This window comes from Crocodylus porosus, unplaced genomic scaffold (assembly GCF_001723895.1).
Source record: "Crocodylus porosus isolate Cpor-Errol unplaced genomic scaffold, CroPor_comp1, whole genome shotgun sequence".
In the NCBI taxonomy this organism is placed as follows: domain Eukaryota; kingdom Metazoa; phylum Chordata; order Crocodylia; family Crocodylidae; genus Crocodylus; species Crocodylus porosus.
The window spans coordinates 4,141,143-4,160,813 of NW_017728916.1; positions in this window are offsets into that span (position 1 = coordinate 4,141,143).

The following is a 19,671-nucleotide window of genomic DNA, read 5'->3' on the forward strand; positions in this document are numbered from 1 at the left end:
CCCTAAACACCCCCACCCCACCATACACATGTACCATACACCCCCACCACATACACACACCCCAACCACACCCGCTACACAATATAAAAGGCTAAGAATTTATTATGCAATTACCTCTATACACACTACACAAACACAAATCATGACAAAAATATTTTTTGTAATAAAATTAAAATATGTTATGTTACGAGATAGACTTTAAATGTATGATTTGGGTTTTTTGTTTTTTTTTCTGGTTCGAAGATGGCAAATTTGGGAATGTCACAATTTGGGAATGTCTGTAGCTGTCAAATCCAAATCAAATGTGCCTGCCTGGACTTGCAAATAACAGGTGTGCCCACAGCACTCCCCAACACTATTCCAGCCCAGGGAAAAAGCCCAGATTGGTGCGAGACAACTGACTTGTAATAGTTTTAAAAGTGGCATCGTCAGGATGGCACAAATTGAGAAGTTCATTATGGTAATGGGCTGATGCTGCAAGGTGGGCATTTATTTTTGTGTAGTTCTGGGAACCCTCAACACAGAGTCAATGGGAATGGGGAGTAGACTGCTCTTCACTCAGAAGTCAGCATAGTCTTAGGCTGTATTGTCACACAGTTTTTCCTCCAAGTGAACAAAAATGTATTTGTGGAAGGAGTCACGACTGGACAAAACATATGCAATAGAAGATGCCAACTACCATTTAACACAGTGGAGAGCAAATGCATTTTTCTCCCCACCCTCCCTTCTCCACCACCTCTTGCTTCTGCTGCACCTAAAACCGATTGTGTTTAGCCATCCTTTTTATCAGGCAGCTGTGCCAAAGATCTGCAAACCATACTACTGCCCTTCACTTTGATTTTAATACAGACACAACACAAAGTTACCAAGCTTGATGAGAGAATCAGTGCAGAGGAACAGTGAAAAACCCTCAACATAATGGCTTATCGCATCAAAGGACACATTGCCAACGCAGCTTGCACATGAACACATTCTTAATCATGGTGCCCAAACCAGAAATTACAGAAAATGTAGGGCTTGGATGCACTTTTTTGAAAGTGAGGTTGTGTGTTCAATAATGATAGGCTGCATATTTCTATCCTATATTGCATTTCTGGTAAAAACATGCAGCTTCCTTTATTCTATACTGCTCATGTTGTCAAAGCTATTCTGAGAAAGACCAGAGAAAATCCAGTCAACCTGAGCTAATTTGCTTTGGTACTTACAGTACAAGAGAGACAGGCAGACACGAAATAGCTAGGACTTTGTACCTAGTTAACCTGAATCTTGTTTAAATAAAGCTTCAGAGATGACACATGGTGTTTAGGAGAGATTACAAAGGATGAAACAAAGACTTTGGCAAGCACAAGTGAACACAAGAGAAAGAGAAGAAGAACAAATGGTTTAATTTAATGATTTGAACAAAGTATTTAATTCAAATGAAACACATGCCTATAATAAAGTTATTCCAGGAAATATTTTAAGTATGCCCCAGTCATTCTGGGGACTGTCTATGATAGCTTTTATAAATGTGTTAGCTGGCAATCAATTAATGCAAGGTAAAAACTCTAGTGAGGATAACTTTAATGGGAACGGTAGTTCTGCTTTTCCAAATTTCTGACTGCCATTGGGACTGTTACCATCTTATTTTCAGTTTGCTCAGCTTCTCAGCACATCTTCATAATTGAAACAACATTAACTGCAAAACAAGGAAGAGCCAATAATTTCTCTCTCTTTGAGTTTGTTGGTATGTCTATGCCAGGAAAATCCTATAGTAGAGATCCGCCTACCAATAATGCTCTTCTGCTGTAATAGCTTAAATGAGTTTCCAGAACATAATAAATTATACCAGGAAAAGGGCTTTTTTTTCCCCTTGTACAAATTCATCTGCATTAAGGTTTTTGCCAGCATTTCCCTCTCAGATAATGATGCTTTTTTTCCCTTCTGCACACTCCCAAATGCCACAGCTATGCCAGCAGTACTTTTAAAGCATAGCTCAGCCATCTTAATCTACAAATATGCGCATGTTGGAACAATATCAGGGGACTATCTGGCCACATTAGCCCACCTGTCAACTCAAGGAAAAATGAGATACCTAGAAAACAGCAAGAAAATAGGTGCCTAGGAGAAGGTAAGTAGGATATTGTATTGTTAATGGCCTAATTTTTCAGAAATGAACAGTAGAAACACCCAATGAATTCTGCTCCAATAAGCAGGCTCTTTGTTTTCAAGCAGATTCCCTTTTGTGGTCCCCTGTGGCCCTAGACACCAGCCTCTGGAGTTTACCCTGATTGTGCAATTACGTGGGCAAAGCCACTGTCATGGTCAATACGATCACAGTCTTTCATCAGAAAAGTCTCTAGAATAGAAACCAAGTACCAAATGGAGATGCCAACAGGCTCTGACACAGCAATGCCTTCCTTGTTTTTCAGGGCCACACCCTGTCTGGAATGCAATGCAGCCTACAAAACCGCCTGGGTTGAACAGCATAGTGGAATTAATTAGTCACTCTACAAAACTGGCCAAACTTACTCCCACTTCAAGCTGCAGTAAGCTCTGCTAGAAGTTCCTTCATCTTTGTACTCCAGGGGTTGCATCAGCACAGCTATGCCACTGGCTGACCAATGACGGCAGAAATCAGACTGAGGTTAGTGGGGGCAGGGCTTGTTGCACCCCAGTCTGAATTATCACAGAAAGCAGGTGGCTGCATGTGAGGAAAAAAGGGTTAGCATGGTTAAAACCACAAAGAGGACATAGGCTTTGGGTTGCAATACCTAACAATTAGCATGCTTCTGCGTTAGGAGCCTAGATTCCTTATACAGCACATGGAGAGATGTCCTAAGAAAGGGACCCTCTCTGCAGCAAGCATGCTGAGCAGGGAGTTACCTACCAGCTAACAGGAAATGCAGAGAACAGAAATAAGGACGTATGTCCACCCCTCTCAGGGACTTGGGTGTCTAACTCGGGCCTGGAGGAAGAAACTTCCATTCATCTGGGAGCCACAGCTTTGAGCCCTCTCATGCTGCTAGGAGCCTCAGTATTCATTGAGCCAAAGGGATGGAGGGAAGATGACTCTCTAAGCTGGTGCTTAGAGCATTCACTTGGGAGAACAAGGCTTCAGGCTCTGCTGTACTGAGTATTTAACTCCTTTAAATACAGAATGCTTTAAAATAGGAGAGGCTGGGAGCAACTCATCTCAGAAGACCCCATATCCTAAGTGGCTACTGTGCTGTCTGAGGAGATAGGAGTTCCTATCTCCTATAGGAGAACCCATTGTTTTTGGGTTCAAATTCCTGCTTCATCCTGGCACTTCCACATCCTCAGCATGTACTCTGTCCATGGAGGGATTAGCCATAAAAGGCAGCTGCTCCCCCTCCTTCTCTGTAGTGGAATGCCTGATCAGGTGGACTTGAAAGATTGCTTATCAAAGCAGGCTCTGCATGCAGGACCGGCAGGAGAATGCCTTCTTTGTGAACCTGCCAGGGCTTAGATACCGAGCAGCTCAGCACTGTGTGAACCTGGGTGACTATATGAATACCCAGATGCTGACATTTAGGCATCTAGGTAATTTCATCTGTGGAAACTTAGGCACCAAGCAAATCAGGGCCCTTCCAGAGTTAGTTGACAGCTGAGTGGAGCACCAAAGGTGGCAGTGAAGTGCTTAAATCTCTTTGAGGAATCACATCCACAGAGATTAAAATGTCTCTTCTGTCCTGAAGAAGAGCAAAACATTCTGAATGGGGGTAGGAAAAAAGAAAGTGAACTAGGGCAAGTGAAACCAGGAAAGAACTGTAGTGACTTTTCTCTTAAACATCATATCTTTTTGAAGGCCAAAACTGAAGAGAATGAACCTCTGGAACATCAGGGCTCTTAGTGACAATGAGGCCCCAGCCACATATTACACTTAAGATGTGATTAACCAGTTAAACAAAAGGGAATCTGGCCAGAGATTAAAGCAATTAATGGTGTTATAAAACAAGGAAGAAGCCATAAACTGATTGGTTTCTATGATGTCATTATTTGCATGTGTGGCCAGGTGCACCCACATGGTGCAACTGATGGGGCTTCCAGATGTGGGGGTGGACCATGTGCTCCCACAGCTGGGAGCTGGGAGCTGGGAGCTGGGAGCTGATGGGGCTCCCAGTCATGAAAATGCATGGTGCACCCCTCTGGCTGAGAGTTTGGATCAGCTGATGGGACTCCCAGCCGTGGAAGCACCTGGTATGACGCCACGGCTGAGAGTCCCCTCAGCTGAGGGGGCTCTTGGCCATGGGAGCTTGCTACTTGTCAGTGCAAAGGGAGCCCAGGATCGTGATCTCAGGCTCTCTGCACCGGCAATAAGACATGATGGGCAATTCACAAAGTCATACTTCTTGCTATGCCACATGTGCCTTTACCTATCCTGCCTTTTCCTGCATGTCTAGCAGGAGCCTGGGACAGGGTGAACTAGACTTCTCAAAACTGGTGACAGTCTGAGTGTCAGATTGCTCAAGAAGCCCCAAGTACTACTGTTAATAGTGAAACTACATGGTTCTCACAATTAATGCAGTATCATTTGTAAGGAGTTTGTCCCACACAATAGATTATTTGAGACAGATTCAATTCCTTCATGGATTGCTGTGACTAGAATTGCACAGAGTTGGTACAGAAAAATGCACCTTACAAATAAGGAATTCCCAAAATAACTACCCATTAGTACAGAGCTTTCTAGGCAAAGGCAGCAGAGAAAGGACACTATCTTCATTGACACACAGGGAGCCAGAACATCTGGGTTCCATTCCCAGTTCAGGCACCAACTTCATGCGTGAGCATAGCCAAGTCATATTTTCCCTTTGGTTAGCTCCCCAGTCTCTCTCTGCTAGACAGCATAGTTACCAACTTTCACAGTTTATTGTGTTTCTCATGATTTTTGGTACATTTCTCAAAGCCCCTGTCCCTGGAACCAAGAGACTGTCAGATGTCATTACAAAAGTAAGTTTCTAGTCCTTGTTGCATAGAAAAAAAGTTGATATTGAGAGCAATCTATAATCTCAGAAACCAAAATATGAATAAAAAGAACCTAATGTGTACTATTCAATAATAAACTATGACAATGATGTTCATCTGGATTTTGAGAATTCATATGAATCTAAAACTCAAAGCAGACATCAGATGGCACCAACCTAGCAGAGCAAGTGAAAGCTATGTAGAGTGGAGAAACCATCTATGCAACATTCACTTTCTAGGGACCCTGCCACACGTTCAAATTAAAGCTGGCTAGAAACCAGCTATAAAAACGTTGTTACACATTTTCAAGCACTAGCTTTATAGCTGGTTGGCTCTTTTTATAGTTGGAATGACATTTTTATAGCATAATCATTACTTTGCACATGTGGCCAGTCTAAATTTATTGAGCAATTAACCAGTTAATTATGTTATATATGTAATGTTTGGCAGGGGCTTAGGAAACAGTTCAAGTATCCCTTTACTAAATCTAAAAAGAACATGGTATTCCAAGGTCTAAGCAAATGCAATAGGAAAGGGGATGCTTATCATCTCACCTGAGGAAGGACAGTCCAGATACAGTGGGTGTATCTACACATGCTATTAATGTGTCTGAATAAACTCTGGTGCAGTTCACGCTGGATTTAGCTGCTTCGCCGGCTCAGTGTCTTCACCTGGCACCACAGCAATTCAAGCCAGGGTGGAGCAATCCTGCATGGCAGGGTACCTGGGGGGTTAGTTAGCCAGCCTCGGGCTGCTAGCCCCATCCTGACTCAGTGTGCTGCAGAAGGGCTGACTGGGGCATAAGGGGGCTAAGTGGCAGGTAGCAGACTAAGTAGCAGGTAGCCCCCACACTGTAGCACCCTTGGGCCCCAACCAACTCTGACCACAATCTACATGTGTGTTTGAGCACATGTAATAACTCTGTGGTAGGATAGCACTGGTCCCGGACGGTACTATCCTACAGCAGAGTTAATTAGTTTACTGTACCCTATTATGGGTGCATGTGTAGATGTGATGCTTTACTGTGGAGCTAATTAGTCTAGTCCTCTGTAAAATGCACATGTAGATACATGCTGTGACAACAACTCAGAATTAATTACAGTCTGTCAGTGAGTATCACCCCAGATCAGGGGTCAGCAATGTTTTTGGGCAGAATGCCAAGAACACCCTCAACCTTGACTTGTAAGATGTTGGCATGCCAGGCGAGGATGTTAGGGGGCATTGTGAGGGACCTGATCATTGTTGTGGCTTCCCAGTCCTGCCTCCTTCTCCTCCATCTGCCCTGAGACGTGTGCACCCACCTCCAGCAATGAGCCAGGCCGGGGCTCCACAGACCCTGGTGTAGCCACTTGCAGCCCCTGCCTGTCTGCCACAGCCAGCCTGGTTAGGGCCGTGCCACCTGCCACAGAGCCCAGGTTGCTCACAGCAGGTGGTGGGTTTAGTAGTAAGGTTTAACTCTCTTACTAAAGAGTCGTGTCATCCACAGGAAGGGGTCGGTCAACCATTTTGGTTCAGGGGTTAGTTGTTACAATAAAGGCTTACTAAAAACAAGAAGTCTCCCTGCCTCTTCCTAAGATCCAGACTAACACCTGGTGGCAGCAATGGCGAATCCTGCCACCAGCAGGAAATCAAACAGGTGATTCCCAACCAATGGATCTGACTCTAGCAGCAGCTGAGTCCAGTGCAGAGCAGAGCTGGGTGCCTCTACCTCCAGCAGAGCTCAGTACAGAGCTGAGGCTGGCTACAGAGACCATGCAGGCACGCAACATTAATCACTTCAGGGAAGAGTCGGGCCTGGACAAAACAGCCAGAAGCTACCAAGTGGGTACTCTTATCTACTGTATGAGAGATTAGGTGGATGAAATTCTGCTGTCAGTGCCTCTTACAGATGCAGAGAAAAAGCAATATGCTGCAGTGATGGAAGCATTAACTTATAATTTTCTGAGCAAAAAAAATACGGTTTATGAATGAGCTAGATTCAGCCTTCATAAACAGGAGCCTTCAGAATCTGTAGACAGATTAATCACATCTTTGTATACAATGACCAAATCCTGCCAATAAGAAGGAGCTCATTAGTTGTGGGGTTTCACAATACAGAGCTCTCACAGAGATTTCATCTGGACTCTGATTTAACACTCCAGAAGGCTATCGCACAGGCTTACCAAACAGAGCTAGTTAATTCATAGATTCATAGATGCTAGGGTCATAGTTTCATAGTTGGTAGAGTCAGAAGGGACCTGAGCAGGTCATCAAGTCCGACCCCCTGCCATGGGCAGGAAAGAGTCCTGGGTTCAAATTACCCTGGCTAGGCAATTACTTAGCCTCCTTTTGAAGACCCCCAGGGTAAGTCTGAGCACCACTTCCCTTGGAAGTTGGTTCCAGATCCTAGCCGCCCTGACTGTGAAGTAGTGCTTCCTGATGTCTAGCCTGAACCTACTCTCAGTCAACTTGTAGCCGTTATTCCTAGTTACTCCTGGTAGTGCTTGGGGGAACAGGGTCTCTCCCATTCCTCGCTGGTCCCCCTTGGTCAGAAGGAACCTCACCAATCATTGAGTCCAACCTGCTGCCTGGGCAAGAAAGAGCGCTGGGATCAGATGGTGCCAGCTGGATGTCTGTCCAACCTTCTCTTAAAGACCCCAAGGTAGGGGAGAGCAACACCTCCCTTGGAAGCCCATTCCAAATTTTGGCCACACTGACCGAGAAGAAGTTTTTCCTGATATCCAACCTAAATCTGCTCTCTCTTAGTTTGTGACCATTGTTCCTTGTTACCCCAAGAGGTGCCCTGGTGAACACAGCATCTCCAATTCCTTGCTGCATGCCCCTAATAAATTTGTAGGGAGCCACAAGATCACCTCTCAGACTTCTCTTGTGGAGGCTGAAGAGATTCAGTTCCCTTAGTCTCTCCTCATAGGGCTTAGCCTGCAAACCCTTAACCATACAAGTGGCCCTTCTCTGGACCCTCTCAAGGTTGTTCACATCCTTCTTAAAGTACAGCACCCAAAACTGGACGCAGTACTCCAACTGCGGTCTGACCAACGGCTCATAGAGGGGAAGTATCACCTCCTTGGATCTATTTATCATGCATCTGCTAATGCATGATAAAGTGCAGTTAGCTTTGCTGATGATTTTGTCACGCTGATGACTCATATTCATCTTGGAATCTGCTATGACTCTGAGATCCCTTTCTGCTTCTGTGCTGCTGAGAGGGTCACTTCCCAGCCAGTAGGTGTGCTGGATATTTTTATGCACTAGGTGCAGCACTCTGCATTTGTCCTTGTTGAACTGCATCCTATTGTGTTCTGCTCACTTTACCAACCTGTCCAGGTCTGCCTGCAATCATTCCCTACCCTCTGGTGTGTTCACTTCACCCCCACAATTTAGTATCATCCACAAATTTGGACAATGTACACTTCATGCCCCCATCCAAGTCACTGATGAAGACATTGAAGCAGGGGAGATGCGTAGTGGGTGCACGCGCATGCACATGCACCCCCCAAGTGTGGCAGTGCACCCCCTTCAAAAAGGCACCACTGACTCTGTTGGCAGTGCCTGCGTGTGGTCTGCTGGCCTCTGCTGATGCTGCCAGTGGTGACTGTGGGTGGTCACCGACCCTTGGTCAGCACTTGCCACCCCCCACCCACTGCCAACAGCACTGGCAGTGTCTGCAGGAGCTCCCACCATTCCTGCCATTGCTGCTGTGCTCCTGCCACCACTGTGCCCCCCAGCCACCAGGGACATGAGTCATTCATGCATTGAAGAGTACAGGTCCAAGGACTGAGCCCCGTGGGACCCCACTGCTCACATTCTTTCAGGTTGATACTGACCTGTCCACCACCACTCTCTGTGAGCAGCCCCCCAAACCAATTTGCCACCCACCAGAGCCCCTTAATTTATTTATGAGAATGGGATGAGATACCCATCAGGAGTAATTCTCAGTCCTATCAAACATTAATTAATATGGATGCAATGCACACTGTAAAAAACTACAAACAAATACAAATAGTATTGACAGGCACAACAAATACAGGGAGTGGTCCCATCAGTGCCCACAGTGGCAAACAAGCGGGGGAAGGAGACCAGTGCCACAGGTGTGGATAAACTCCAGGACATGGATGTGCTCAGTGTCCTGCTATGGAAGTGATATGTCAGCAATGTAAAAAGAAAGGTCGCTATGCTTCAGTTTGTCGCTCCACCATTGGAATCTGTGAAATCACAGAACAGGATGCAGGGGATTGCACAGTACTTTTAGATGAAATTACAGAGTCTTCATCAGATCCAGGAGTCTGGATGACAGAAATTGAGCTCAATGGACAGCCAATGCCATTTAAAATAGATACAAGAGCAACAGTCTCGGCTATCCCTGATTCTTACTACAGCCCACACAAGGATGGGATTCTCCTTACCCCTACTAAATAGCTACAGGGACCAGGCAACAATACCCTCAAAGTACTGGGATTCTTTAATGCAAATATAAAGCAGGGCCTGGAGTCAAGGGTAAATATTTCTGTAGAGAAAACCTGTGAACTACTTGAGCAAAAAAATGCACCTAGTGGTTTGCATTTTGGTTACTATTTGAGGTGCCAGTGAAGCCAAAACTAAGGAAGAGGTTACTGGTAGATTGACCCAGTTTGCATAGATTCTGCTCAGAGCAAAATTCAAATTCACTTTACATTCACTCAACAAACCTAGTAGTTGAGTTATACCGAATATGACTGACATACACAACTAAAGAAATGAATATCAGTGAACAGGCGCAGGAAACTGGGCAGTTTGCAAGGAATTCACTGGGAACAAGAGGAGGAAGGGGAAGGGGGAAGAAAATAAGAAGAGGAAGAAGAGTCAGGCACCAGATCCTGCTCTGGGAAGGTAAGTGAGCCAGGGCTCTCTGTTTGGCTTGCTGAATGTTTGTTTGGTGGGCTGTGTGGTTGGGGAAATGCTCTGAGCAGCTGGGAGAGTTGCTAGCTAAGTGATTGCTGCCTATGGCTGACAAAAGCCCTAACAAAGGGGTAGAGTCAGTCCAGGTCCAGAAGGGTATAAAAGGAGATTTCCTGAGCAAACAAGGAGGTTTGCAGATCAGTTTGTCACCCCACCCATCTTTGTAGGACAGCCTTTAAGGTAAGCTCTCTCTTTAATTAAGAGTAACTAACCTATATCAATTTAGTGTATGTAGCTAAAACTTGGCAGGTTAGACCAATACTTAAGCTCCTTGTTTCACTGGAGTCCAGAGCAAGAGGGAGTTCGCTTGGGAATTTGCTTGGAAGCTCTCACCTTTCTTCACTGTCACATTGGTGAGAGGAAGCAGGTTAGCAGGGAAAAGGAAACCTTTCAGCACCAAGAAGCAGCAGACAGGCCAGCTTACAGGGAGTTTGCTAGAGAAGGTCTGCTTGGCAGGAGAGACAGAAAGAGAGAAGCAGCAGATTAAGAGACCCAGGGAAGCAGCTGGAGGCCATTGCAATGCCAGAGCCACTGCCACTGCCATTTCCTCTTCTGTTTGCCCCTGTGAGATGTCTATCCAGGCAGAACGACTCATTGTAGAGGCTTCCACCTAGGTCCTGGTTTGGCACTGTGGAGACTGCTGCTTGCAGGTTCCTTCCAGTGACAACCGGAGGGGGGATTGCCTGCAATGTGAATGGGGCCTCCTGGTGGTGTCCCTCAGGGAACAGGCAAGAGCTACAGGAGGAGGTGGTGAGGCACTAAAACATCATCTACCATGAGGACTTTATTTATTCCACGATGGAGAAGACCTCTTGAACTGTGGAGGAAGGATTGCCAGAAGCAGTGCTAAGGAAGGAAGAAAACCTGGACTTCCAGGAAGGTGAAAGCTGGAAGCCTGTGACCTCTATCAGCAAGCAGAAGTCTTCATCCCCACCTGCAGTGGTTGGCCTGGAGAACAGATATGGAGCCCTAGCAATAGAGGAGGAGGAGGAGGAGCACATTCCATTGGTGGAAGAGGCCAGGCCAGGCCTCCACAAAGTTGGGAGGATAGAGAGCACCACTACCAAAAGGAAGCAATGGGTGGTGGTGGTTGGAGACTCCCTTCTGCAGGGGATGGAGGCATCCACTTGCGGGCCTGACCTGTTGTCTCAGGAGGTCTGCTGCTTCCCAGAACCCAGATGTCACAGAAGGATTACTGAGACTCATCTGGCCCTCTGACTACTACCTCACGCTGCTCATTCATGTGGGCACCAATGATAGTGCCAAGGGTGATTGAGCAGATCAAAAGTGACTGCAGGGCTCTGGGTTCAAAGGAACAGGTGCTCAGGTGATCTTCCCTTTGATCCTTCTAGTCCTGGGCAGAAGTGGACACACCCTGCAAATCAGTGCATAGCTGCTGCACAGACGGTGTCACCAGCAGGCCTTTGGATTCTTCAACCATTGGGATGTTGTTCCAAGAAGAATTGCTAGGAAGAGACAAGATCCACCTGATGAAGGGAGGGAAGAGCATCTTCACAGACAGGCTTACTAACCTAGGAAGGAGGGTTTTAAGGTAGGTTCACTGGGTTTGGGGGATAGAGAACAAAGCTCTGAGGTACATGGAAAAATGGGTGACCTGGAAGAAGCAGAAGCAGGAGGGGGCAACAGGGAAGGTCTTCTCATTCTTCCTGAGAAAGTAGGACAATTGGCCCTCAGGCTCCATATGTGAACACATGGAGCCTGGGAAACAAGGAATAACTGGAAGTCCTCACATAGTATGGAACTATAACATGACTGAAATAGCAGACACGTGGTAGGGTAACTCACATGGACTGGAGTACAGCCATGCATGGGTACAAACTGGTCAGAAAGAACAGGCAAAGGAGAAGAAGAGCAGGGGTTGATTGTTATGAGGTATATGATTGCTCAGAGCTCTAGTATGAAACTGGATATAGGCCTGTTGAAAGTCTCTGGGTTAGGGTCTGCTATAGACCACCAGACCAGGAGGATGAGGCTTTCTTCAAACAGCTAGCAGAAGTTTCCTGATCACAGGCCCTGGTTCTCTGGGGGACTTCAATCATCCTGACATTTCCTGAGATGGCAATACAGCAGTGCATCCAGAAAGTTTTTGGAGACTACTGGGCAGAACTTTCTTGTGCAAGAGCTGGAGCAGCCAGCTAGGGACTGTGCTCTTTTGGATCTGCTGCTCAACAAACAAGGAAGAATTAGTGGGGAATGTAGAAATGGATGGCAACTTGAGCAGCAGCGACCATGAGGTGATTGAACTGAGGATCCTGAGGAAATGAAGGAAGGAGAGTAAGGATCTGGTAAGCAGAGTAAGGACCTTGGACTTCAGAAAAGCCACCTTAAACTGGCTGAGGGAACCAAGGCCCATCTGAGGGAGAAGGGAATCCAAGAAAGTATGTTAAAGAAACCTTGCTGAGGGCACAGGAATGAACCATTACGATACACAGGAAGACTAGCAAGTATAGCAGAAGACCTGGTTGGCTTAGCAGAGAAGTCTTCAATGAACTAACGCACAAAAATGAACTAACTTACAAGAAGTGGAAAGTTGGATAAATGACTAGGGAGGAGTATATGAGTGTTGCTCAGGCATGCAGGGGTGAAACCAGGATGGCCAAAGTGCTATTGGAGCTTCAGCTAGCACAGGACATGAAGGGTAACAAGAAGGGTTTCTACAAGCATGTTAGCAACAAGAGGAAGATCAGGGTCCATTACTGAATGGGGGAGGCAACCTTGTGACAGATAACATGGAAAAGGCTGAAGTATCACTGCCATTTTTACCTCATTCTTCTCAGGCAAGGTCTGCTCCAAGACTACTGCACCTGGCAGCACAGTTTGGGGAGAGGCTGAGCAGCCAATAGTGGTGAAAAAACAGGGTAGAGACTATTTAGAAAAGCTGGATGAGTACAAGTCCATGAGGTCAGATGCAATGCACCTGAGGGAGTTGGTTGATGCGACTGCCGAACCATTAGCCACTACCTTTGAAAACTCACGGAGATTGGGATAGGTCCCAGATGCTTGGAAAAATGCAAATGTAGTGCCCATATTTAAGAAAGGGAAGAAAAATCTGGGGAACTACAGAGCTGCCAGCCTCACCTCAGTCCCTGGAAAGATCATGGAGCTGGTCCTCAAGGAATCCATTTCTAAGCACTTGGAGGAGAAGATGATTAGGAATAGCTAGGATTTAGAGAGACCTACACACTGAAAGAAAAGAAATCTCATGAGAGTCAATAAGGACAATTACAAAGCCCTGCACTTCGGGCAGAACAATCTTATGCACCAGTACAAGCTTGGGACTGACTGGTTAAGCACCAGTTTTGCAGAAAATAATCTACGAGTTACAGTGGACAATAAGCCGAATATGAGCCAACAGTGTGCCCTTGTTGCACAGAAGGCTAATGGACTGTATTAGTAGAAGCATTGCCAGCAGATCAAGGGAAGTGTTATTCCCCTTTATTCAGGATTGGTGAGGCCACATCTGGAGGACTGTGTCCAGTTTTGGGTCCCCCACTACAGAAATCATATAGACAAATTGGAGAGACTCCATCAGAGGGCAGCAAAAATGGTGAGGGGCTTGGGGCACAGGACTAATGAGAAGAGGCTGAGGGAACTGGGCTTATTTAGTTTGGAGAAGAGAAGACTGATGCGGGATTTAATAGCATCATTCAACTACTTGAAGGGTGGTTCCAAAGAGGATGGAGCTTGACTGTTTTCATGGGAGGAAGGTGACAGAGCAAGGAGCAATGGTCTCAAGTTGTATAGGGGGAGTTTAGGTTAGATATTAGGAAGAACTTTCTCATTAGGAGGGTAGCAAAGCACTGGGACAGGTTACCTAGAGAGATTGTAGAATCTTTATTGGAGGTTTTTATGACCTGGCTAAACAAAGCCTTGACTGGGATGATATAGTTAGGAACGGTCCAGTTTTGAGCAAGAGGTTGGACTAGGAAACTACCTGAGGTTCCTTCCAACCTTAATTTTCTATAACTCTACGATTCTGTGATAATGCTGGTTACACAGAACAGCAAACCACAAGCAAAACAGGATATGGTTTTATTAGGAGAGGCCTTTTTGAAATGTGCTGAACTAAATACAAGCCATCCTTTCTTATAAACTAGATTCATTTAAAAGAAATGGAAGCACAGAGTCAGTGTTTTTGTTAGCACCTATTTCCTTTCATCAGGAAGGCAAATCACATACTGATGGTAAAATAAGCACCAGAGTTCTGTTCAAACCAAAATTCAATAGTCTTATAAATAAAACCTAGGTCATAAACTCATTCCCCTTCCTGTGTACATATCAGATATTATAGAGCTCTTAGGTGCTTATTTGCTTCTTTTCTATTGCTTTTATTTCTGTGGCCTGATTTCAACCCTGTGATCAAATTTCCAGATAGTCCTAAAAGCTATGAAATGCATAAAGACAGAGCTAAGTTGCAAAGTGTCCTGCACGGGTGGGAAAAGTAGGGACTATAGGCACCAAGGGAAAATCTTTTATTAGTAAATATAAGTTCTTCATCAAGTAAGTGAGAGAGTGAGGAGTGGGGTGGGGAGGGGAACCATTTACCACACAGGTGCCTCTGAGCAAATTTATTTTTATATTTTCCATTTAGTTCAGTCATTTTCAGAGGTAACCTACATTGAAATTTTGACAGGGCTGTCCCAAGAACATGGTATATGAAGGATGTGATAGCCATGAAAGGACCTTCTTGCTTAAAAGACTGTTCACATGCATTTTGGGGTTATAAACGGTTAGTGGCCTAAGCCAAGATTGTATTTAGTGCCATGTAGTTATTTTAATAGGTATTAGGACTTGCAGCATTACCAAGCTTGGATCTCAGATAGTTTTTCATCACTGGAGAGGGAAAAAAAATAAACAAAAAGAAACTTTTAAATGAAAGATGGGACCAATGCAAACACAATCTGACTGAAAAAGCCCAGCTTAGATCCTTGTACGTGGTCATTCCACGGAAAGAGCCCAAGGGGCAGATTTCATTACACACATGGGAATTCTGGGAAACTGGCTGTGCTTTTACTTAGCATCCTTCATAAAGTGCTCAGTGCACTTTAAAGAAGAATACACAAAAGTAACAAAACCCACTTAAAGCAGCAATAAAATTAAATCCCCCCTGAGTTTTAATTTTAAAAGCAGTAACAGATTAAGCTATCCAAATGCTAAGAGGAGACAATTTCATAGCCAAGATACCACAGTGCTAAAAGCTCTGGCTCCCTTAGTCCCAAGACTAATTAGGGCAATTAAGAAATCTACAAACTTCAAAGAATGACTCAAAGCATTAAATGGCAAGAGTTTTAGATAATAATGCAGACCACTAGTATTAAAGTACCTCATATGTGCATTAAGCAGTGATCTAACAGGCAGTGTGCTGCATATAATGGAAATGATCAATAAAAACAATATCATCTACATATTTTACAACACAGAGCTTGTAATCACCACAAATAGGGACCCTTCCCATGAAATATAGAAATGTCAAGTAGACAGTTTTGCCTGGGATTTAGATTAGCACACTGGGAGTGACAAAGACAAATTTTGTCACTAACTCACTGAGTGACTTTTTATGTCACTTTCCATGCCACATATCTTAAGGATAGTAATGTCCTCTATAAAGCAGTTTCATCATATTGGAGGTAAGGATTTTATATCATTCACTAATTTTTAAAAATAACGCCTTCCAGTTACCTAAAGTATTAACCAAAGAATTGATATCACATCCACTGAGTGGCAGTGAAAACCAAATATCTTATGTGGCAGATTGTTTACTTCTACCTGGATACATGTCAATGTTTCTTTCTACCTGGATATCTTTCAGTGTTTTATCTATTAATAGAGTCAGCATTAATAATACATGGACAGTTTCTGCAACTTGAGTTTTTCTTTGCTTAGAGACTAGGATCAGTAAAATCATAGGCACTACCCTATGGAGTAAAGTATAATGTAATGCAAAAAAAGCTGTAATTCTGGCACTAACTGAATTATCAGCAAAGCAGCTTCACTAAATAACAATATTTAGAACCTGTTGCAATGACTTCCACTATATCCAAATTCAGCTTGGGCACATGATGCGCCATCCTACAAGGATGTCTCATAAGGGTCTACTTAGCACAGGGGTGGGCAAGATGTGGCCTGCTAGGCCATTCTATCCGGCCTGCAGGGCCCCTAAAAATGTTTAGAAAATTAATATTTATCTGTCCCTGGCTGCCTGTCATATGGCCCTTGATGGCTTGCCAAAACTCAGTAAGTGGCCCCCTGCTTGAAATAATTGCCCGCCCATGGCTTAGTATAAGGCTGCTCTAGAGTCTAGAACAAGTGATCAAGTGGATCTGTCAGGGTATCAGACAGAAGAACAAACTAAACCACACACATTTTTATCTGGATACTAGAGCATGGGTAGAGATACTAGAAAAGCAGCGGTTCTAAAATAGATTCCTGTGGTCATCCACACAGAGGGGAAACAGATAATATCCAAAGCACCATAAGAAACCAGCACTGACTAATGTGAAGGATGCACCTGAAACTTTCAGAAATACTGTAAGTCAGTCCAGCACATACCTGCTATAAGAATAGCAATAAAAGATGTTTCAACAGTTTTAGACTTACTGTTCTTACTCTAGGGTGTGTGTGTGGGGGGGGAGGGGGAGGCGGTGAACATGGGGGCAGAGCAGAGCCTTTCTGCAGTTCAGAGGCACAAATTTGGGCCTAGCTCTAGATTCATGTTGAAGATTGCTCCCAGTCAATCCAGCTATAAATGGGTACCCCAGTCAGTCAAGCCAGAGAGTTAAGGGCCAGTAGCCATGATGCTCTCTACATTGCTTCTTTGTGTACTGTTGGCTACAGAAACTGGTGTGCCTTAGGCCCCACAGCTCAGCAAGCTATTTGACTCAGCTAGACCTCTGACTTTGACTTCATTATCCTCCACCAGCAAACCTGAGGATGCTAGGCTAGGACACATCAGCAGTCTAACACTTTCTGCAGATTACATTTCCCATTTAAAATGTGAGGGCAAGTGTCTATACCATGTCCTCAGACGTGCCACAACAGGGTGGTCCCAAGTATGCCCCACTCACACCCTTCAAACCTAGAAATGCAGTGATGAAGCTGCTCCAGGGTCCTTCCCAATGGTTGCTCTCAAGCATACTGAACAGTGAAGTCTCAAGAGTGACAATGGTGGGACAGAGCAGTTTTGACAGTCCATTTCCAGGTTTGGTGCTTGCCAGGGGGAGCCAGTAAGTGGGGCTTGGTCAAGAGAATCCCTGTCAGGACACACTGGGAACACACTATAGAGGGACTTAAATGTTCACTGACAAGTGATATTTTCCATCTCTTTACAGTATTGCTAAGTTGATTCTTTGTCTACCCAATTGGAATAACATTTTGGGAACATGTGGCAGGCATTAACCTCTCAATAATTTCAGTGACATAAAGCATGTTGCCTAAAGAAGGAAATCAACATTCACTGTCCTTTTTGTGCACTCTGTAGTTAGACAAGTAAAGCTGAGCTAGTTGGAAAGGTAAAAGGCCTCCATGTCAGATCTCTGTTCATAGATTTCATAGACACTAGGGCTGGAAGGGACCCTGAAGGGTCATTGAGTCCAGCCCCCTGTCCCAGGGGCAGGAAGTCAGCAGGGATCATAGGATCCCAGCAGGATAACCATCCAAACATGTCTTGAAGTTCAATGTGGGTGCTTGAACTGCCTCCGGCAGCAGTTTATTCCAAATCTTGGGGGCTTGGACAGTAAAGAAGCTCTTCCTTATGTCCAGCCTGAATTGGTCATGGTGGAGTTTGTGACCGTTCGATTTTGTCATTCCTTGGGGCGCTCTGGTGAACAAATGTTCCCCCAGATCCTGGTGAACACCCCTGATAAACTTATAGGTGGCCACCAGATCACCCCTGACTGAGCCTGCGCTTTTCCAGGCTGAAGAGTCCCGTGGCTCTCAGCCTCTCATCATAAGGTCTGTTTTCCTGATGTCTGATCATGCGCGTGGCTCTCCTCTGCACTCTCTCAAGCTTCTCCACTTCCTTTTTCAATTGTGGAGCTCAAAACTGGACGCAGTACTCCAGCTACGGCCTTACCAAGGCCGAGTACAAGGGGAGAATGATGTCCCAGGATTTGCTTGAGAAGCAAATGGATGCAAGCCAGCATTTTGCTCTCTTTGTTAGCCACAGCATCACATTGTAGGCTCATGTTCATCTTGTGGTCGATGATGACCCCCAAGTCCCTTTCATCTGTAGCGCTAACCAGCGTAGCGCTGCTGAGCCTATAAACATGCTGCGGGTTTTTCTTCACAAGGTGGAGAACCTTGCATTTTTGGTGTTAAACACCATCAGGTTCACATCCACCCATTTCATGAGCCTGTCAAGGTCAGCCTGGTTCCTTTCAGTGTCATGCCTCCTTACACCAGGAAGAGACTGTTGGTTGTGGCTGCCTCCAGGCAGTGACGAAGCAAACCAAAGTCTTTGATGCTTTTGACAAACCATGCAGATGTCAGCCTGAAACCGTTTTCACGCTTCCTCAGAACTACAGTAATGGGAAACTGTAGGATAAGCCTGAGCACAAAACCAGCAAGAACTGGTAGTGTGTGGGCAGGAAGGAGATTAAGGAGTCTCAAATCACTAGCCAGTATGTTGACGGGTACAGGAAATGGAGTGAGGGGGTGCAGAATAGAGAGAGACTGGGATGCCTGTATGCCATCCAGTGCTTAGCACAGATCCACTAAACACTACTGCAAAACAAATAGCACAGCTCCCTTCCATTTCCTGCTCCTATGCATCAGATAACAGCAGCAGAAGAGGATGCCTGCTGGGTGGGCATCATGAGTTCAGAACAGTGCCATTGCCATCTTGCACATTTGGCTAATCATGCTGACATCATGCATCACTAGCCTCATTTGAACTTTTGATGCTAATTCAAATCACCAAGGGAATGGCAAAAGATTTTAATCAACATCTGAAGCTAAAAAAGTCTTTCAACAGAACTGTTAACACCCCAAATCAATCTACTATCTTACTCTCAAAAGGAATATCTGAATGAAGTTATGCTGTTCTTCACTGCCATGTAGCCCTATGTTATTCACCTTTCATCCAATTCAAATGGTATCACCCACCTAAATTTACCTTTGCTTCCTAAAAGTTGCAAAATATACTTAAATAGAAAAGCATTCAGTATTTTTAAAATAACGTATTATAAAAATAGATAACGAAGGTTGTATAATCTAATTTCAAGCAAGAATTTTTGTGGGTGATCACACAGTCAGTGTGGTAGAGACAATATTTTTATTAGCCCAACTAGACAGTTGCAAACAATTTTTTTCTTTATTTGCAAGCTTTCGGGTACACACACCCTTCCTCAGGCATAGAGATTGTAAAATTTCTCCCTGGTAAAAATTAAAATCATATTGTACAGGAGACCTGGCGGGTGGTATAAATCAACCTGGCTGGAAAAGTTCATTTTATGCAAATTAGGCTTGGATAAAGGTTGGAGCAGTCTGTCTATCTCAAAGGTGTCTGATGGCAAGCAGGATGTTGAATTATGCTTCATCTTGTTAAAATGTTTCATATTTCACAGGAGGATTGGTGATGGAGAGGTTCTCCTGGGCAAGGAATTTCTGTTGTGTTGAGGTTGTGCTGCAAGTATGCGTATTTGGCTTGAAATGAAAGGTTGGAGCAGCTGTGTTAGCTTCCAAGTCTGAAGGTGTTGAATTTTACTTCCTTCATGTAAAATTATGAAGTTTTAATTTCAAAGCCTGTGGGTG